Source organism: Acomys russatus, chromosome 13 (genome assembly GCF_903995435.1).
Source record: "Acomys russatus chromosome 13, mAcoRus1.1, whole genome shotgun sequence".
Taxonomy (NCBI): domain Eukaryota; kingdom Metazoa; phylum Chordata; class Mammalia; order Rodentia; family Muridae; genus Acomys; species Acomys russatus.
The window spans coordinates 60,200,531-60,219,502 of NC_067149.1; the positions used below are offsets into that span (position 1 = coordinate 60,200,531).

General features: G+C 44.0%; 1 protein-coding gene across 2 annotated transcripts in view; it reads right to left on the minus strand.

Annotated features, from left to right (window-relative positions):
- The window catches only part of Eps8 (epidermal growth factor receptor pathway substrate 8), a 169,631-nt gene that overhangs the window by 107,374 nt on the left and 43,285 nt on the right, over positions 1-18,972 (minus strand). Inside the window, exon 1 of one of the 2 annotated variants that reach the window (XM_051155514.1) lies at positions 6,189-6,266. The exons of the other annotated variant lie outside the window; for it this stretch is intronic. The gene's annotated coding sequence lies outside the window, so the exon portion shown is untranslated. Of the gene's footprint in view, positions 1-6,188; positions 6,267-18,972 lie in introns of those variants that run through there. 2 annotated transcript variants of the gene reach the window in all.

Consider the following 18,972-nt stretch of genomic DNA (forward strand, 5'->3'; position numbering starts at 1 on the left):
GTATGTATGTATCAGGGGAGTATATGTTCATGGGTGTGTCCGTGTATGGGAAGACCAGAGGTCAACCTTAGATGCCTTCCCTGGCCACTCTATACCATATTTTTGAGACAGGGCTCTCACTGAACTTGGACCTCATCTTCTCAGCTATGCTAGCTGCTTAGGGCTCACAAATGATAACCCATCCTCACTTCCCCAATGCTGGGACTGTTGACATACACTGCTGCACTCAGTTTTTACTTGAATGCTGGAGGATCTAAACTCAGGGCATCACGTTCATAAGGCCTGAGCCACCTTACTGGCTCAGCCTCCCCTGGCCCATATTTATTTATTTATTGAGACTTTTTCATTAGCCTAAGAATTATTTAGATATGTGTTGCTTATTTCTAGCACTTTGCGGACTCGCCTGTCATCTTTGGACTGTTGACCTATAGTAAATTCCTAGGTGTTCAATAAATACATTTCCTGTGATCCCAATCCATACATTGTATGGAGGTATTCATTTAAAGCTTCACTACCTATGATTAACTCTTCAGTTTTCTGCACCCCCCCCTTCCAATTCCTGTAATAATTGTTTCCAAATTACTCCAGGGCCAGGAACAATGGAGCACGTCTGTAACCCTAGCACATTCAAGATGGAGGTAGGAGAATCCTTATAAGTTCAAGACCAGCACAATCTCCATAGTAAGTTGTAGGTCAGTCAGAGAACCTGTCTCAAGCCTGTGAGTGAGTGAGTGAGTGAGTGAGTGTGTGTGTGTGTGTGTGTGTGTGTGTGTGTGTGTGTGTGTGTGTGTACACAGCTCATTGTATATTTCTAAAGACCCAGAACCTAAACTAGCTTCCTATTGGCTATGACCGTGATCTTTCCTCCTCCCCCTGCTCTCTCCCTCTCCCTCCTTCCCTCCCTCCCTCCCTCCCTCTGTTTTATCTACTTCTTGCTTCCCATACTCTTTCTGTCTTTACAGGCCCAGCTCGCATTTTATTCTTTCCATTAAGATCCCGAGGTCTCTTCTAGTGCTCAGAGAACTCTTCCCTGGAGCCGGAGTCTTCCCACATCACGCACATACAGCCTTCCGACATATACCTGGTATATGTATTGAACCTTATAGTCTGAAGGGATTTACATTTCTAAAATCTATACACCAGACTCTATCACATTGAATTATAGTTCATTTAAGATAGTTTTCCATTTCTGCTTTTATCAAAACTTCATAAAATACAGCATCTATGTAAGTGTGGTTCCTAGAAAAACAGCTGATCTATCTATGTATTCATAACAAGGTAACAAGATTTTTTTTTAGGGTCCTCAACTGTGGCTATTTAATGACTATCTGTGACTGCATATGCTCAAGTGCTTGATCAGATATCCATTCCACAAACTGATAGGTATGTTGGTCTTGATTTTTTTTTTTTTTTAACAGCTAAGGAAGTAACTGCTTGGAAGGCTCAGTGCCTGCCTGAGGGCACACAGAAGTAGGCTTCAAACTCAAATGCTGATAACTCTAAGATGTCTGCTGTCAGCCACTATGAGGGGAAGAAATCTAACAGCGCTTTGCCTCTTAGCATTTGATTCCTTCCACGCTGTCAGGTTACAGCACCACAGATCACACCACATTCTCCAAGACTATTTGAAAGATAAAACTTTAACAAGACTTGAGCAGGATCTGCTAGCTCCAGATCACTAGACCTGGAGGCAGCATCAAAACAAGATCTTTGAGACAAATAACCTGGCTCTGTGTGAAACTATGAACTCTTCAAAGACAGGACCTTCACTTCCTCTGGCAAGTTTTCTATCTACATTTACTGCCTTGGTTACTAAGGCAAACATAGACCTGACAACCAGACATGCAGCTAATGAATATCAGTGTGGGCTAGCCTCTGCTACTCTCATCAACACTCATTTCCCACTGTTCCTGTAACAAGTTCCCAGCAATGGTCACATCCCAAGGTCATGATACAGCCCCATTTACTGCACTCCCACAGAAACCAGGCGCCCCTCCCTCCCACATGACCAAAAATGTGGAGACAAACTGCGCTGTTCTTTATCTACATAGAAATAAGAAGCTCTTCACTTGCACAAAACACTATCATTTCAAACCAATTCATGAATGCTATGCCTCCAATATAACGCTAAGTGCATTCTATCTACTGATTGCAGAAATGAAGCCAGGCAGGAAGTTCTGTTGGCAATATACATCACAGGGTCCTAAAGACTTGTCTCCACATGACAAGGAAATTAACCTTTTGGAGAAAATAGTCAGGAAACATTCTAGGCAATGGTGACATGAGTTTTTTTGTTTGTTGTTTGTTTCTGCTGGTTTTACCAAATCCTGTAAGCAGAACACTTGTAATCTCGAAAACAAAATAGTAAAGCATTTTTTAGAATTAAGCTCAAACCGAAGACCCTAAAGTCAAGTTTCTACCATTAAAAGCATTTTCTCTGACTCCCGGCTTTTTATAGACTCATGTGAACTTCAAGCCGGAAGTCCTAAAGTATTTTCTGAACAGAATAAGGTGATTGCTTTTTCTAGTATTGTTGCTAAAGTGATTTCATTTAGTCTTTAAGCAAGAGTCAGTAATTCTGCCCATGCCCTATGCCAGCAGTGAGGTGTACTCTAGCCCTACAGCGTACTCCGAGGCTGACATACAAGATACAGGTGAACTGTGCATATGAGTTTGGTACAGACAAAGCCGGCTGCCTGACTAGTCACCATATGTCTGGATCTTTTATTGTTGCTTTGCTTGGGTATTTTGGGGGAGATGGTGCTCCGGATGAGAACCGCAGACTCTGGAGCTAAGCAAACACTGAGCCTCTCAGCTACAACTGGAGCCCGCTGCATGCGTCTATTCTTTAAAAACCTGGCTGGTTTTGTTTTTTTTTTTTAAAGTTGATCTGAAAGGAGGGAAACCTACAGTCAAGCTGCATCCCTCCTAGAATCCCAACGTGATACACAAACACAGGTCAGAAGTGACCAATTAGCCCATCTTGCTGAAGTGGCAGAAATGTCAGTAGTTGAGGTGACATGTGGCCAGGCCTGGACTTACTCATCTTAACTATGTGCAGTCTCCAGAGATGACTTAACTGTGCTCACAGGTCTTTATCGAACCACATTCATGTGCAGCAAGGCCACCTGGAAAGCACTTCCTTTGGCGGCCTTCCCCACATAACCGTAGCAAGGATGACTATGAAGAGAAATGGAACAACAGTGGTAATCCTTACCTGACACGTTCGCTCTGTCGTCTCTCTGTACCGCCACCTCATTAAACCCTAACAATTTATACACAGGGCCACATGGTACCGTCTTACAGCCAGGACCCCACAGGCACAGATAAGGTGCACTCCAGAAGCTTTATAGGTATTTGATGAAGGAGACTATGAAATCAGGCTGCTCTCTAATCCATACTCATTATTTAAATAAAAAAGCAACTGGTGGATGACCTTTAAAGCTGTGACCAATTTCTTGTGGTACTGACAGGACACAAAGAAAAAGCAAGAATCAACACTTACTAAAAACACGAGAGACTCTGGTTTGCAACAACAGAAAGAAATGTGGTAAACACAGAAACACAGAAGTTACCAGATGATTCAGCCAAGCAATAATTTAGAGGGTCAATGGACAAAGAATTAAAAGCCATTGATCCTGATCTGGTTGGTCTTAAGGACACACACGTAATTTTTTTTTTTTTCTAAAATCCTGATCACTACTCCTCAGTTGCTAAGAAAGGAGGCAGGTAAATTGTGTGAAAACAATATGCCATTTTGTCCTAGACCCATACATAGTCACACAGTCCACTAGACAGAAGATAGCCAAACCAACTATCTACAAAAGAGTGACAAGCCTCAGGAAAAAAAAAAATCTTACTATCATCAGACCAGTATCTGTGAAACTAGCTACTAGAAAGAAACACAGTAATCCTGCTCTCTAAATAGAATCTGGCACATTTAAAGAAAAATCTTCAACCTACCTTCTGAGAGAATGAGAAAGCGTGGGAATGTGTGAAAACGTGAGCCCACGCAGACAGAAGACCGCATGTGCTCAGTGGGCTGAAGAACAGCAACAGAAGTAAAGGAAGTGAAAAGACACCAAACACAAACACTGATGGTGATAAGGATCGCCCACTTGGTCTTACTAAGCCTCCTCGTATGTGCTCCAGGGCACCCAGCTGAATGGCTCAAACCAGAGAAGGGGAAAAGGCAGAAGCTGTGATTTTCCACAGTAGGAGAATGAAAACCACTGAAAAGACTATCAGTGCAGCTTTGACGGATCATTGTCCGTAACCTATAGGTTGAGAATCCCCTCAGTACTTCCTGGTAAGAGAGTTCTGGGAGGGCCACGCCTGCATTCAAGACCACGCAATCGTTTCATCTCCTCACACCGCTTCACACTTGCCCTTTTTCCCCTCTCTCACACTGCCTCACACTTGCCCTGTTTTTTCCCCCTCTCCTCACACTGCTTCACAGCTGCCTTCCATTTTCCTGTCCTCTCACTGGTCCACCCTTCCTTCTTCTTTCACTCTGTACATTTACTTAGCCGCAGACCTTAGCCACAGCATTTCACTACTGCCCCAGGGGTATCAGCCTACCACAACACTGAAACTTTTCATGCTGAAAAAGAGTCTCTGCATGTAATCGCTGACTTTCATTTGATTCCCTGTGGCAACACTAACACCTCTCCTCTCAATTTTTCATAGGCAGGTTACTAGCACAGTACTACCAAGGTAAGCGGGGCAAATGGCCATGTCTCTCTCACGTTTAAAAAAACAGACACCGTGAGACAAAGACATCAAGACCTCAGGGTGACAACGGCACCCAAGGCAGCCAGGCAGTTACCAGTGAGGACCTCTGGACCCTTAGTCTGCCGGTCTCACTGGCATCCACATAATAGCATCCTGTAGACACCGGTGTGTACTCCTGAGCTCATGAAAATAACAGTGGGCTAAGCACTAGCAGCTGATACCAAAGAGGAAGGAGTGTGGGAATGGAAGACTCAGATCCTTTGGTGGTCCACCACAAAGTAAGGCCCTCTAGATATGAGGGGACTGCAGTGCTCAAGGCCTCACAGCAGCTGTGGTTACCTATGGACAACCATGGGGGAAGGGGCGCAGGAGCACACAAGGCCCCACCCCAACCCAGGAGCTATTGGTAGTTAATGTCTCCTGGTGAGGGAACGTTCACTTTTCTTTGGGATTGTGGCATCTGATAGGCTACCCACTGGCTGGCCTCACAACGGTGAACATACAGGCAGCGCTAGTGGATTCTTTTATTATATATTTTAAATTGATAATGAAAGGATGTGAAGTTGGGAGTGAGATATGTTGGGGAGGGCTAGGGAAGAGTATGGGGTGCGTATGACCAACATATGTTGTATATACGTATGAAATTTCCAAAGTTGGACATTTCCTCATGGCTGGGAGGGGGCCTCACAGGTCCTGGAGCAACTCTTAAGAGTTAATGGCTGGGGGGAGGGGAGAGGTGTCACTTTCCTCAGCTCTGCAGACCCAGAGAAGCTGCTCATGCTCCTGTAAATACCCTCCAGCCTGTGCTCATGCTCACGTAAGCAACACTAGCTAAAGTCAACGGGTCATACAAAAGCTATGAATGGAGGAGAGGGAGTAAAGTGAAAAAGGTTTCTGTGGGACAAGGAGAAGGGGAACAAGACACGGTAAAGGGGCATAAAAATAACTAAAATTCATCTTATACATGAATGAAGCATCAGTGATTTCAAAACACAGACACACAAACAGCGAGTGGCTTGTATATTTTAGGTAGGGTCTCATGTATGTGCCCAACTTCTAGGGAGCCAAAGATAACCTCGAACTTTTTTTTTTTAATTAGATTTATTTATTTATTTTGTGTACAGTGCTCTCCCTGCACGCACATCTTCATGCCAGAAGAGGGCATCAGATCACATTATAGATGGTTGTGAGCCACCATGTGGTCGCTGGGAATTGAACTCAGGACCTCTGGAAGAGCAGACAGTGCTCTTAACTTCTGAGCCATCTCTCCAGCCTCAAACTTCTGATCCTCCAGCCTCCACCTCCCTAGTGTTGTAATAACAGGTATGAACCACCACACCTAGTGTAGACAGTGCTGGGGAAGGAATCCAGGGCTCTGCGCATGCTAAGCAAGCGCTCCACCAATGGAACTACATCTCCAGAAAATATACCAATTATTCTGCGATCAGACTCACCCCAGAGATGAAAATAATCTCCAATTCTTGCTCTGTCACTTCAATGCAGTGAGTGCTGTATTACATATGGGTGGCCTGCATTTAAAAATAAGTGAGAAGGGTAAAATATTCATTTTGAAAGACAGCACTCAAGCAACAATTGCTTTTGCATAATAAATGCTTCGTTCTCTTATAGTTCAAAATACAGTTTGTGGCAAAGGTTATGAGGAAAGGAAGTATGAAAGGTGAGGGGCCAGGGTAAGCTCATCACATAAGAATTTGCTCTGAGGCACCAGAGTTCGTGTGAAATTCAGTCCCTACTCTCCACTCAACTGTGGAGAATGCCCTGTCCATTGGCTAGATCTGGGTTGGGGTTTGATGTTTACTGCACATATAGTACTTGGCTAGTGCCATAGTTTGAGCAGGACCCCTGGACCCAAATCCGCCCGTCATAATGTTCTTGTAGGTTTCTAGGACCCTCTGGATCCTTCTTTTCCCCATTCTCCCATGCTTTTCTCGCCTAAAGTTGGGGAGGCCTGGTGGCACTCAGAGGAAGGATAGCAGGCTACCAAGAAGAGACTTGATACCCTATGAGCATATACAGGGGAAGGAGGTCCCCCTCAGTCACAGTCATAGGGGAGGGGAGTAAGGGGAAAGCAGGAAGGAGGGAGGAATGGGAGGATTGAATGGATGGGATAACTATTTAGATGTAATATGAATTAATTAATTTTTAAAAAGGAAAAAAAATAAAATAATTTGTTCTGGTTTACTCCTTATAGGAGCAGAGCAGTTCTGCACAAAGTAATATTTAAAGTGGGATTTGGATACACGCCTAACCCTAAATGCAATGGATATATTATTTTACACATTTTAATATTTCCCAGCCCTCTATCAACTATATGTTTAAAAAAAAAGAGGTGCATGTATATATACTCCATGTTCAACTGCACAGGTGTATTCAGTCCAAGGCCTTTAGACAAACATAGAAACCAAATTATTTAAATTACACACAATTATTTTAAAATTTCATGATAATATAAAATTTAAAATTTTATGATAATATAAAATATTGTTAAGGGACAAGAGAAATGGCTCAGTTGACAAAATGCTTTCCATACAAGCATAAAGAACTGAATTCAGTCCCCAACACTGATGTAAAAGCTGAACACAGTGGCTCACGCCAGCAGCCGCCTTGGCGATAGGGCTAGAAAGAAGGACCCCGGGATCTGCTGGCCAGCCTGTCTCCCTGACTCCATTAGCTCTAGGTTCAAGAATTCTGTGTCAAAACAAAAAGTAGAGAGTCTTCAAGGAAGACACCGGATATACCGCAAACACACATGCATATGTATGATACACATATGTCATACATAGTCACCCAAAAATATTCACCATCTTAATATTCTCACATTTCAAAAACCTTACTTTCATTCGCATGGCTGGATATCTAGAAAATCGACCTGTTTGTGAATCTAAACTTCATATTAATAGACTAAGCTGGAAAGTGAAGCATTGCTGCGCTTAGTGAAAATACTACAGACTCAGGCCCAGGAATGAGTCTCAGCAATACATTATAAACAATTTTATAACGTAAGGCTCTTCCCTCATATAGCTCATAGCTCAGTAAGAAATACTGCCAAGCACAGATATAAATATTTTTTTCTTGATAACATAACAGAGTATCAGCAAGAGCCAGCATGAGATTTGGCCTCTCGATGACTTTAACAGCTACTGCTACTCAGCGTGTACACATTTCAATTCTAAGGTTGCAAAGCAACAGCATTGAGCAAGCTGGAACATATGAAACAAGCCTCGGAGGCGTTCTCGCTCCATACAAAGCAACTGACTGACACTGAGCACGCACTATGTAGGTCCAGCCCCACTTCCTGTGCATGACTTCAATCCCAACAGCCCTGGGCTGGAGGCTCCTCAAGTAGCCTGATGTGACAGAAGAGGAAATGAGGCATGCGAACTTCAAGTCACTTGTGTAAAGGAGCAATGGTCACTGCAGAACTAAACTCTGAAGGCAGGAAAGTCTGTCTTCAGAACTCAGGCTCTCATGCTTGGTCCCAGGACTGGCTAAGTAGGTGACAGGGTCACTGTGTTCAGAAGCTGTATTTCTCAGAGCACATCAAGTTGACTCATCAGCTACTATCCACATGATCTCATGGTCCTCCGAAGGCAATGCTCTTCCATTGTTCTATCATTTATCAGTACGCATGTATACAGAATTTCACCCTATGACTCTATAGTGTTTCTCATAAATACATCAACATTTCCCAAATGGCTCCTTAAAAACTCAGAAATGAAGAAAGAATTGAGCACGTGTCCAATTTTTCTTTTTAATAAGCTGCACATTACTGAACCAAACAATAAGCAAGAATAAGGTTTTATATGAAAGTATGCCAGGTAAAATGAGAAAACTTTGCAACTACTATATCAGAATTTGCACCTCCCAATGCCTGAGTATTTAGGCAGAAAACCGGACAGGATCTGACAGAGAAAACAGCCTCACAAGGTGTTTCTCACTGGGGAAGAAGGCATCCACTGCACAGCAGAACATAAGAGATGGAGGGAGAAAAGCAAGAAGAAGAGAAAGAAAAAGACGAACAGAAACAAACAAAAAAATGGAAGAGAAAAAAACCCAAATTTGGTTTGAATCTTAGATCTTTCTACCACTACACACACACGCATGTGCACACACACACACACACACACACACACACACACACACACAACCACACAAATTTACACAGGACAGAGGGACATGTTAAATTACTAAGAGGAGACTAGAACCCCCTATTGTTAGGAAACCCCACAGGGCAAATGCAGATAGATACCTCAGTGAGTGGACAGTGATAGTAATGGAGGGGTGAGAAAGGAAAGGGACTTTACAACTCACATGAGTCAAAGAGCTTTAGCTAGACTTTGAGTAAAAGTCAATGCCCAGATAAATCTGTGAAACCAGTAACACACTGGATACTAACTGAATATCCAATAATATTTGAGCTATGATAATGAAATTATAGTCAAATCCTTTAGATGCATTAATATTTGGGGGGATTAAAAAAATAATGTATTTACAAAAATAGGATTGAAATTGGCTTGATTTCATAAGGGAGGATGTAAACAAAGTTACAGCTGAGCGTGGTGGCGCACGGCTCTCACTTGGAAGGTGAGGGGACTGACTGTGAGTTAAGGCCTGAGCTGCCTGGCGAGGTCTTGAGTCAAACCCAAACAGCAACAGCAACAACGACCCGGAGCAGGACATAACAAAGCAAGGTGTGCCAAGGATTAGCAACCACTGAATGATGACACTGGATTCATGTTATTCTACCATATGTACTTTATTATAAATATGTATAAGTCATTCTATAAGATAGACTTTTTTAAAAAAACAAAGAAATAAATGTTAAAAACCAGCACCTCATGTGTTATAACAGAAACATTAAAAAACAATAATAATTTACAATTTAAGCACATGATCCCAGAAGGTAAAATATTTGATTTACTAAATAATAACTGTAACCAATGCTAGAAGGCAGTTCTCACAGTAGCTCACTTGACACATAGTATTTTGTTTGCTAGTAACTGTTAATGTCTTTATTAGAAATAACAGTACCTCAAAACCAGCAACTTTCCTGCAAAGTAATGATTGTTTAAAACTATCAGAAAATTGGGCTGGAGAGACGGCTCAGTGGTTAAGAGCGCCACCTGCTCTTCCAAAGTTCCTGAGTTCAATTCCCAGCAACCACATGGTGGCTCACAACCATCTGTAATGTGATATGGAGCCCTCTTCTGGCTTGCAGGAGTACAGGCAAGCAGAGCGCTGTATACATAATAATAAATAAATAAATCTTTTTTAAAAACTATCAGAAAATTGCTAGGCTCTAAGAATTTGTTTCTGTTGGTGGGTGGTTTTTTAAGGATTTGTTTTTATTGTTTCTTCGTATGTATGCATGCATGTGTATCTATTGGGAGTATGTGCACATGTGAGTGCAGGTGTCCAATGAGGCCAGAAGAGGGTGCTAGATCTCCTAAAGCCAGAGTCACAGATGGTTGTGAGTACACAACTTGAGTGCTGGGAACCAAACTTGGCTCCTCTACAAGTACAGCAAGTGTTCCTAATCACTATAAGCCATCCCCACACCTCTGTGAGTGCCATTTACCTCCAAAGTTTTTATTTACCTTTTATTGGCATAGAATACATTACTGAAGGATACGGGATGAATTCAGTTGATAAGTGATGGCTTACATTCCCCAAGATTTCACAATGCATTTGTCATTTAAATGATCATAAATCCTCAGGTGATGAAGCGGAATTGGGCATGAAAAGTGAAAAGAACAAAGGTTTTGAGGTTGAGCATGGTTTTATCACTTATCAGCTTTTTACTATCTCAGGCAAGTTCTGGATACTTCACCTGCAAGTGCGGAAAACTTCCTTCCACTCAATATGGTGAGGTAGCATTCAGGGACCAGCAACAGAATCCTTATCATTTGGTGTATGGTCATGCTTAAATATGGGCCATTATATGCATGAAAGATCTCACATATTTTAATCTTTTATATAAACTACATTATTTTCAGTGCCTAGTGTTAAGTACTTAATAGCAAATTTCCTAATTGTCAGCACCTAGTTATTTTTCTGATAGTTAACATTATTTTTTATGCTAGCTAAAATTAGACTCGCTTCTAAAAATGCCAAGAATACTCCCCGTGGTTGTTAATGAACATCAAGAAACATATTTGAAGCCTTTTTGCATATTGCAGCCTGGGGTAGATTTTATATAACCAACAAGGCTTTGTCTGTATTTTTTTTTTTTTTTTCTGATCTAAATTGTAGTCTATGCATAAATGTCACTGGAAAAAAAATTAAAGACAGACTTCTGTGATGACTGCTTTGGCTGTCATGTTGACACACCTGGGAAGAGGGAAATTCAGCTGAGGAACTGTCTCTCCATCAGATCAGCCCTCAGAGGTGCCTCAGGGGCATTTCCTTCATTGCTAATTGTTGCGATAGGGCCCAGCTATATAAGGAAACTTATTTGAGCAGAAGAGAAAGGGACAAGGACACACACTCACACCCACACCCACACAGACACATATACACCCACACCCACACACCCAAACAGACACATAGAGAGACACAGATACATACACACAGACACACACACACACACACACACACACACACACACACACACACACACACACGAGAGCACTCACCAGCAAGCAAGCAGCTCTCCTCTGTGGTTCCAATCTCTGTTCCTGTCTACCTTCCTGCCCTCACTTCTAGCCTGCCTTCTTGCCCTCACTTGCTGCCTGCCTTCCTGCCCTCACATCCTTCAGTGATGGACTATAATCGCACATCAAAGCTAAATAAAGCTTTTCCTCCCCAAGTTGCTTTTGGTGCATGTCTTATATCACAGCCACAGAAAAGCAAACTAGAATGGCTTCCTCTAGTAGGTACCCTAAAGTTGCTGTTTCAGGACACGTAAAGCACCTAGACTAGAACATAACAAATAGTTCATTGTCCTTGGTGATCAGCCTCCTATCACTCGAAACTCCCCACCTTCAGAAAGAGAGCATCAACGAAGAACAGCTTTCTCCGAGCCCAGGCGATGTGACTCCTGGGGCATTTCTATCATGTTATAGGAGCATTTGTTTGCAGATCTGTCTCGTAGGCAGATAAGTGCCAAAAGGAGACAGCAAGACACAGGCATGTTTCTTGTGATCACAGGCCCTGCAGATCACCTGGTAGCAGGAGGTGCTTAATAAATGCTTGAGGAATCCACATGAGTACACACCGCTCCCAGGACCTGTGGGTCAAAACTGCCATGGTTTGAGTATGGTCTGATTGCGTCTCCCGGATGCTGACAAACAGAAGGCTTGCAGGCTCATCTGTAAGAGTTTAATGGAAGGTAATGAGGTCGGGGGGTGGGGAGAGATTGCTGTCCTCAGAAGAGATCCATGTTGGTCTCATGAAATGGGGTATGTATGACAGCAGAGTTCACACTAGGTCTCAGAGTCTCCTGAACAGGGCAGTGTTGGTTTTGGATGTCAGGGAGGCAGAGATTGCTGTCACAAGTGCCTCCATCATTGTAACACACTTTGTCATAAGTCCGTCAGCAGGGGCTGAACCAAGGGACTGCCCCCCCCATGGAGTTTCAGCCTCTAGAACTATAAATTAGATAAGCCTCTTTCTTTATAAAGCATACAGCCCCGGGTAACTTATTATAGCACCAGAAAAATAGGGTCATAATACAAAATCGCAAGGTGCTGCATAGTTAAATACTGTGTGTGGAAACCTACCAGCCTTGGGTAAGAACCTCAGATCTTCGCCTGGCTTTCACCACTGCCCCTCAGTGCACAAAGGCCATGTTTTCTTCAGCTCGTTCCTATCCACCACTGTATCTCTTTAGTCAAGGCTTCCTAGTCCTAGATAAGACTTGGTTTCCCTCTTTAAAATATTTAAGTTAATTCATACATACATATAATGTATGTGTTTTGATTATTTTCACTCCCAGTTCCTCCTCCAACCCCCCCCCAGACCTACCCTATCCCCTCCCAACTTTATGCATTGTTTTTTTAATACCCACCAAGTCTAACGCAGGTAGCCCTTATCATGGGTGTGGGCCTCCCACCGGCACACCAGGGGCCACACCCTTAGAGAAAAAAAAAATGACTCCTCTTCCCAGAAAAGTCATCAGCTGTCCTCAGCTGGGGTGGAGGTTCATGAGCCCCTCCCATTCACTCCACTCTATAATGTTGCCTGGCTTTATGGAGCGCAGGTCCTACGTAGGCAGTTACAGCCGAGCAGCCAATTCTTCACACATTTGACACACCGGGTACTACAGCAAGCACATGATACATGTTGAATCACGTCACCTCCACAGTCACCCAGTCATCTGGGAGTATACAATGCTTTCACGCTATAGTGGTGAGCTGAGGTGTAAGGAGTTTATACAACCTGTTCAAGGTCTCAGAGTCATTGGACAGGGTGTGTGGGACAGTGGAGTTCACACTGGGTCTCAGAGTCTTCTGAACAGGGCAGTGTTGGTTTTGGGTGTCAGATTCCCTGCTTTAAGGGATACCTAGAAGCTGGGGGAGCACTGTTTCCAGCTGTGCCGCTGAGCACATGTGCTCATCTGCTGAGCAGGGTCCTTCTTCCCAGACTGTGGGCAGTCACCATCTAATCAACTGCAGGTGTAAATGGAACACTGAGGCAGCAGAAGAGGGAATTCCCACGGTCTCTTCCAGACCCAGGATGCCCGTCTTCTCTTGCCTTTGCATGTCAGTGCTCCATGTCATCTGGCCTTTGGACTGAGACTTAGGTCTTTCCTGCCAGGCTCTGAGAAGTGGGTCCTTAGTCTGAGCATCCCACCTATGGCTTCCCTGGTGCTGAGGCTCCGGAACTCAGGCTATCCTTGGTTCTTTAATATGAAGACAGCCCGTGCTGAGCTGTCACAGTTTCCAGCCTTGTGAGACAGATCCCGCCTCATCTGCCTGTATCTCCGTGGCTCAATCGGCTCCTTCTCTCTCGACCCTCCTGACTAATACACCAGAACACAAGTAAACAAAGCTTGTCACAAAAGCCTCTATGGGTCCCTTGAGGTCACTAACTGTTTTAATGAGCTTTTAAAAGGCAACGTTAGCATCCTTATGGGAGCCATCATTGCCCCTTCTCTGTTCTCTGACACGCTGGGAACACTAGTGAGCAGAAGTTACTCTCGGGTAGCAGCTTAAGTTGATGATGGAAATCACATTCAAAGGAAGAAATCTTGTCAACGAAAACCTATGAAAGTCTTAAAAACTATAGATCATGGGGCTAGAGACGTGGCTCGGCAGCTAAGAGCGCTTGCTGTTCTTCTAGAGGACCTGAGTTTGGTTCACAGCACCCATACTAGGTGTCTTATAACAGCCTATGACTCCATGGAATCATACGCCCTCTGCTGGCCTCTACAGGTACCTGCACTCATGTGCACATATGTGCACAAAGATACATAATTAAAAATAAAAATTAATCTTGAAGCAAAACAAAAAACAACAACAAAACTGTAGACCATGTGTAAGCTCACACACTAACTTAACTAAATAGAAAGCAAGTTATGAGGTATAAGGCTGCCCCAGGACCTAACCACTCACTAGAACTCTGGCTGAGGCCAGAAGACACGGCATGAGCTCAGGAGTGAGCCAGTATTTCCCAGGTTCCATTTCGCCTCTGTCAATCTCTGCCTGACTTTAGGAAGCCCACCTAACAACAGTCCATCATGAGGTTCCCAGGTATATAAACTAGAGGGGTCATCCCACAGGCAGGGAGACAGAGACAAGTGCAGAAACACATCATGTTGTCTGCAGCCAACTGGAGCCTACCCATATCAGAGAAAAAAGAAAACATTTAAAAATTGTAATCAGAGGCCTCTATATTCAAAAGGAACCGCAGACAAGAAAGTTAACAGTGGAGAGAGGCTCTCAGGCTCAGATGGAGCAGCAGAGCTGCAATCTCTCCCTCCACAGGTGACCTCTCCCAGGGAGGGAGAGTTGAGAGGACTGTCTGGCATCTGTGTGGCCTGCACAGGGAGGCACCAGCCAGCCTGCACTCAGGGACACAGGCAGGAGCTTCATGTGTCAGCGTTTACCTGACACTTTTAATAACTACCTTTTAATTTGTACAACAATGGCCACAGCTTCAGCTCGTGTGCAGTCCCCACCTCTGGCCTCCACTGAGGCTGCATCAGGGTCTGTGTCTGGGGTGCAGGGAGAAGAGTCCGGTGGGTGGTGTCGCAGTCCTTTAGTTTGGTGTTGGTTACTTTTCTCATTGCTGTGACAAAAGCAGCGTCATGAAGAGTGGTTTTTTTTTGTTTTAGTTTGTTTTTCTCAGGGTTTGAGACTATTGTCCCTCATGGCAGGAAGGCATGGGAGCAGAAGGATGAAGGGGCTGGCCGTGCCGCATATGACACCAGGAACCAGGATGAGAGCTGGTGCTCAACTCGCTTTCTCATCCTCCCCTTCTACTGTCTAAGACTCCAGTGCACAGCACAGTACCGCGCGCGCACACACACACACACACACACACACACATACACACACAGGACGAGTCTTCTATCCTACGGAATTAAATCAATGGAACACCCTCAAGGACACATCTGCACATGTACCTCCTAGGTGACTCTCTAAACATAGCCAAGCTAACAATGAAATAAAATGTCACAGTGGGTGACTCAGGGGGGTTCTCTAGCACCCCCAATTCAGATCCCTAGGAAATTCTGGCACTGTTGTTTAAAGGTGGACCACCAGTAAGTTCGGTTGTCAGTGTACAGAAGAGAATGATTTTCCTGCCCTGGGCCCTATGTTTTTTTTTTTTTTTTTTTTTTTTGCTTCCAGCCCTGTCAATCCTGTAGATAGCTGAATCCTTTCCTCTGTGGTGACAACAGGAGAGAGGTGCTTTCAAGGCAAAGTCCATGGGAAACTATTAGCTGCTCTAGACTGAGACCAACCAAACCCCTTCTAGTACATTGTGGCATAGAGATAATCAACATTAAGACTTAGTGAACAGGCTGGGCATGGTGGTGCACGCCTTTAATCCCAGCATTCGGGAGGCAGAGGCAGGTGGACGGCTGTGAGTTCGAGGCCAGCCTCGTCTACAAAGTGAATCCAGAACAGCCAAGGCTAATACAGAGAGACCCATTCGGGGAAAAAAAAAAAAAACCTTAGTGAACAAGGAAAAGGAAGGTGTCGCCTGCATGGGGCTCATCAGGTACAGAAACATCACTTGTAAAACAAAAAGACCTGGTTCTTCCCTGTAAGATAACCCTGACAACTTCTGATTTTTCCTCATTCCAGGAGCCCTTAAAGTAATTAACTGAAGGTTAATAAGCCATCAACAGGACAGTGCATGAAGCTGGCCTGTGGAGTAACAGAGGCTAGCACTGGATCACATGCTGACCCCAGCTACTGGAAGGCGGTCCCTCCTTCCTCCTCTTCAGTGCAGGGTTCCTAAATGCCAGGCAATTTAAAAGTACTTTATATACTTAACAATTTGATTTCTTACAAATGCACAGTGATAAATACTACTACTATTCTATTTTGGACTGAGAAAAACTAAAAAATGGAGACTTTGGTATCTTGCAAATTTTACATATCCATTCAGTGGGGGCTTCAAACTGGCAGAAAACTTCGAAAATAAGAAAAACTGGAAGCCATGGTATCGGAAGATCATTCACACTGGGTAACAATGGACACTGTTAGCACATATTGTTTCATGTATTAGTTAAGGCTGGGAGATGCCTTAATAGGTATAAAGTACCTACTGCACAAGCTTGAGGACCTGAGTTCAGATCCCAGCACCTACATGGAACCTGCCCTGATCCTCAGTCCTGGGTAGGCAGAGACAGGAGGGGCCCTGGCACTCTCTGGCCAGCCAGTCTAGCAGAAAAATGGCCACTCCCAGGTTCAGTCAGAGGCCCTATCTTTAACAAATTAAGGTGCAAAGTAATAGAGGAGGTCACATAATGCTCACCCCTGGCTTCTACACATTAGTGCATTAACAGTACGTACGTACGTACACACACACACACACACACACACACACACACACACACACACACACACACACACTCTTTCTTTTGTGGACTAAATTAAGAACTGAGCATTCACTATTTAAATAGTACATACAGAGGAAAATGCTACCTGCCTCAAAGAGCTGACTTTAAATACACACTTTGAAAACATCTAGCTGCTCAGCACCGGCTGAGTTAATCATTCAATGCACTCCAGTCTTTGCCCGAGAACAGACCAGAAGAGGGACGCTCACCCATGCAAATATGCAGACACACCCCATCACACGGCCATAAAACATCAATACTGACCATCTCTCTCCAATGAAGCCTGGAAACCCCCATCTTCACACCAAGACTGACTTACACAGAGAACAGAGAACGAAACAGCACCCACTCGCAGTGTTAGATGCTCTGGGTCCGTCTGAGCTTGGAACTGTGTGACTAGGAACCCTCTAAAGAAGATCCTTTAACGCCTCCCAAACAAGGCTGCTTAACAATCACCGCTAACAAAACACAGGGCTCTAGTTACCGGCCTTCAAAGCCTCACACACGCACAAGACTGTAACAGTGTTGTTATTCCAGTTTTAGATTTTTCATGGACTATATTGAGACGACTCACGGTCCCCAGCCTTGAAGAGAAGCATCAATGGCTGTTGCCGGGTGTGTTGCTGTCCACCTATAAGCCCAGCAGCAAGGAAGCCAAGGCCTGAATTGCTGTGGGCTTGAGGTCAGTCTTGGCTACACAGAGAGTTCAAGGCCAGCTTAGGATACGAAAGACTAAAAAGCAAAATAAAGTAAAATACATCTGGCGGGGGGTTGGGGGGGAGAAGGAAGAAAAGGATAGAAAGCGGGAAGGAGATAGAAAGAAGCATAGGAGGAAGAGTCATCAGTGAGGGAGGGGAGGAAGGAAGGATGGAGGGAGAAATGCAATTTTAAAACAACAAATGATGGATGGCTATGACAAAGGCACTGCCCAAATGAAACTGCCTAGCACGGCTAAACGACAACCAATGTGCTCATGTTATACAATCTCACAAAGCCACTGTAGCAATGACTGATGAAACTACAAATCTCACTGATATTTTTATTGGTGAAAAAAATGTACATCGTACAATTATTATACAGTCGGGCCAGCAAAGGTCTTTTGGAGATCAACCAGTCTATACCAGTTCCTTAACTGGGTATCACCTTTGGTCACACATACAATAACTTTTGGTGGTGGTGGGTTTTGTTTGTTTATTTTTCATGAGGCAGCAGTCACAGTGAGACTTTGTAGAATTAAACTGTCTCTGGTGGACCTGTGTAGTGATTTTTCCCCTCACAGCATGCTGGCCCATTAGGGCATCCTTGGGATCTGCAAAGTCTAGATCAGCACCGGGAAATCTGCCTCATACCACTACAAAGGGACATAGGGAGACTCTGTCTCAAAACAATAATAATAAAAAACCCAAGACTGGCAATGTTTGCATAATGAAATTAGCACCCAGCTTTCTAGAGGCACCCTATTCTGAGGCAAAACAAGGATCTCCCGTATATGAAGGTTAGTTCTAATTGTCAACTTAAGCCAACCTAGGATGGCCTGGACAGAGTCTCAATTGCTTGTCGGATAGAATCACGATCTTTTCTTAGTGGAGTTGAGGTGAGAACAAGCCAACTGTGGGTGGTACCATTCCCTGGTACCTGAGTCCCAAACTGTTTAGCAGTTAATAAAACCTGCCTGAGTTACTAGCGCTTGCACTGGATTCTTTCCGCTGTTCCCTTTGGATGGGATGTGACTGGTTACAACACTCCTTGCAAGGAAGACTTGTATTCCTAAGGCTGGGACTCCCTGGAGTGATGGAATATAACGTAAAACTGTAAGTCAAATCAACCATCAACTGTTTCTCCCTCAAGTTGATTTTTGTTGGGATATTGGTATCATAGCAACAGAGTTATGAAACTAGGGCACTCTGGAGCCCATGGTACATGAAAATGTGGCTTCTCAGACTCACTTGAGACTGGCCTGGAGGTCATAGCCATCTAACTGTGAGAGCTCCCTATGATGGCCGTCCTTCTGACAGGGGACTCGGTGAGAAACAACCTCCCCCTAGTGCCCCCTCCTAAGGCAAAAATTCTCAAACAGTGGGTTAGCAAGGGCTGTTTTCTTCACCACTGCTTGCGTTGCTTAGTCCAGTCATATAAAGTGAGTGTTCAGAAAGAAAGAATGTAACTTCTCAGGTCAGATTGGCAGAGATCACCTCCACAATGAC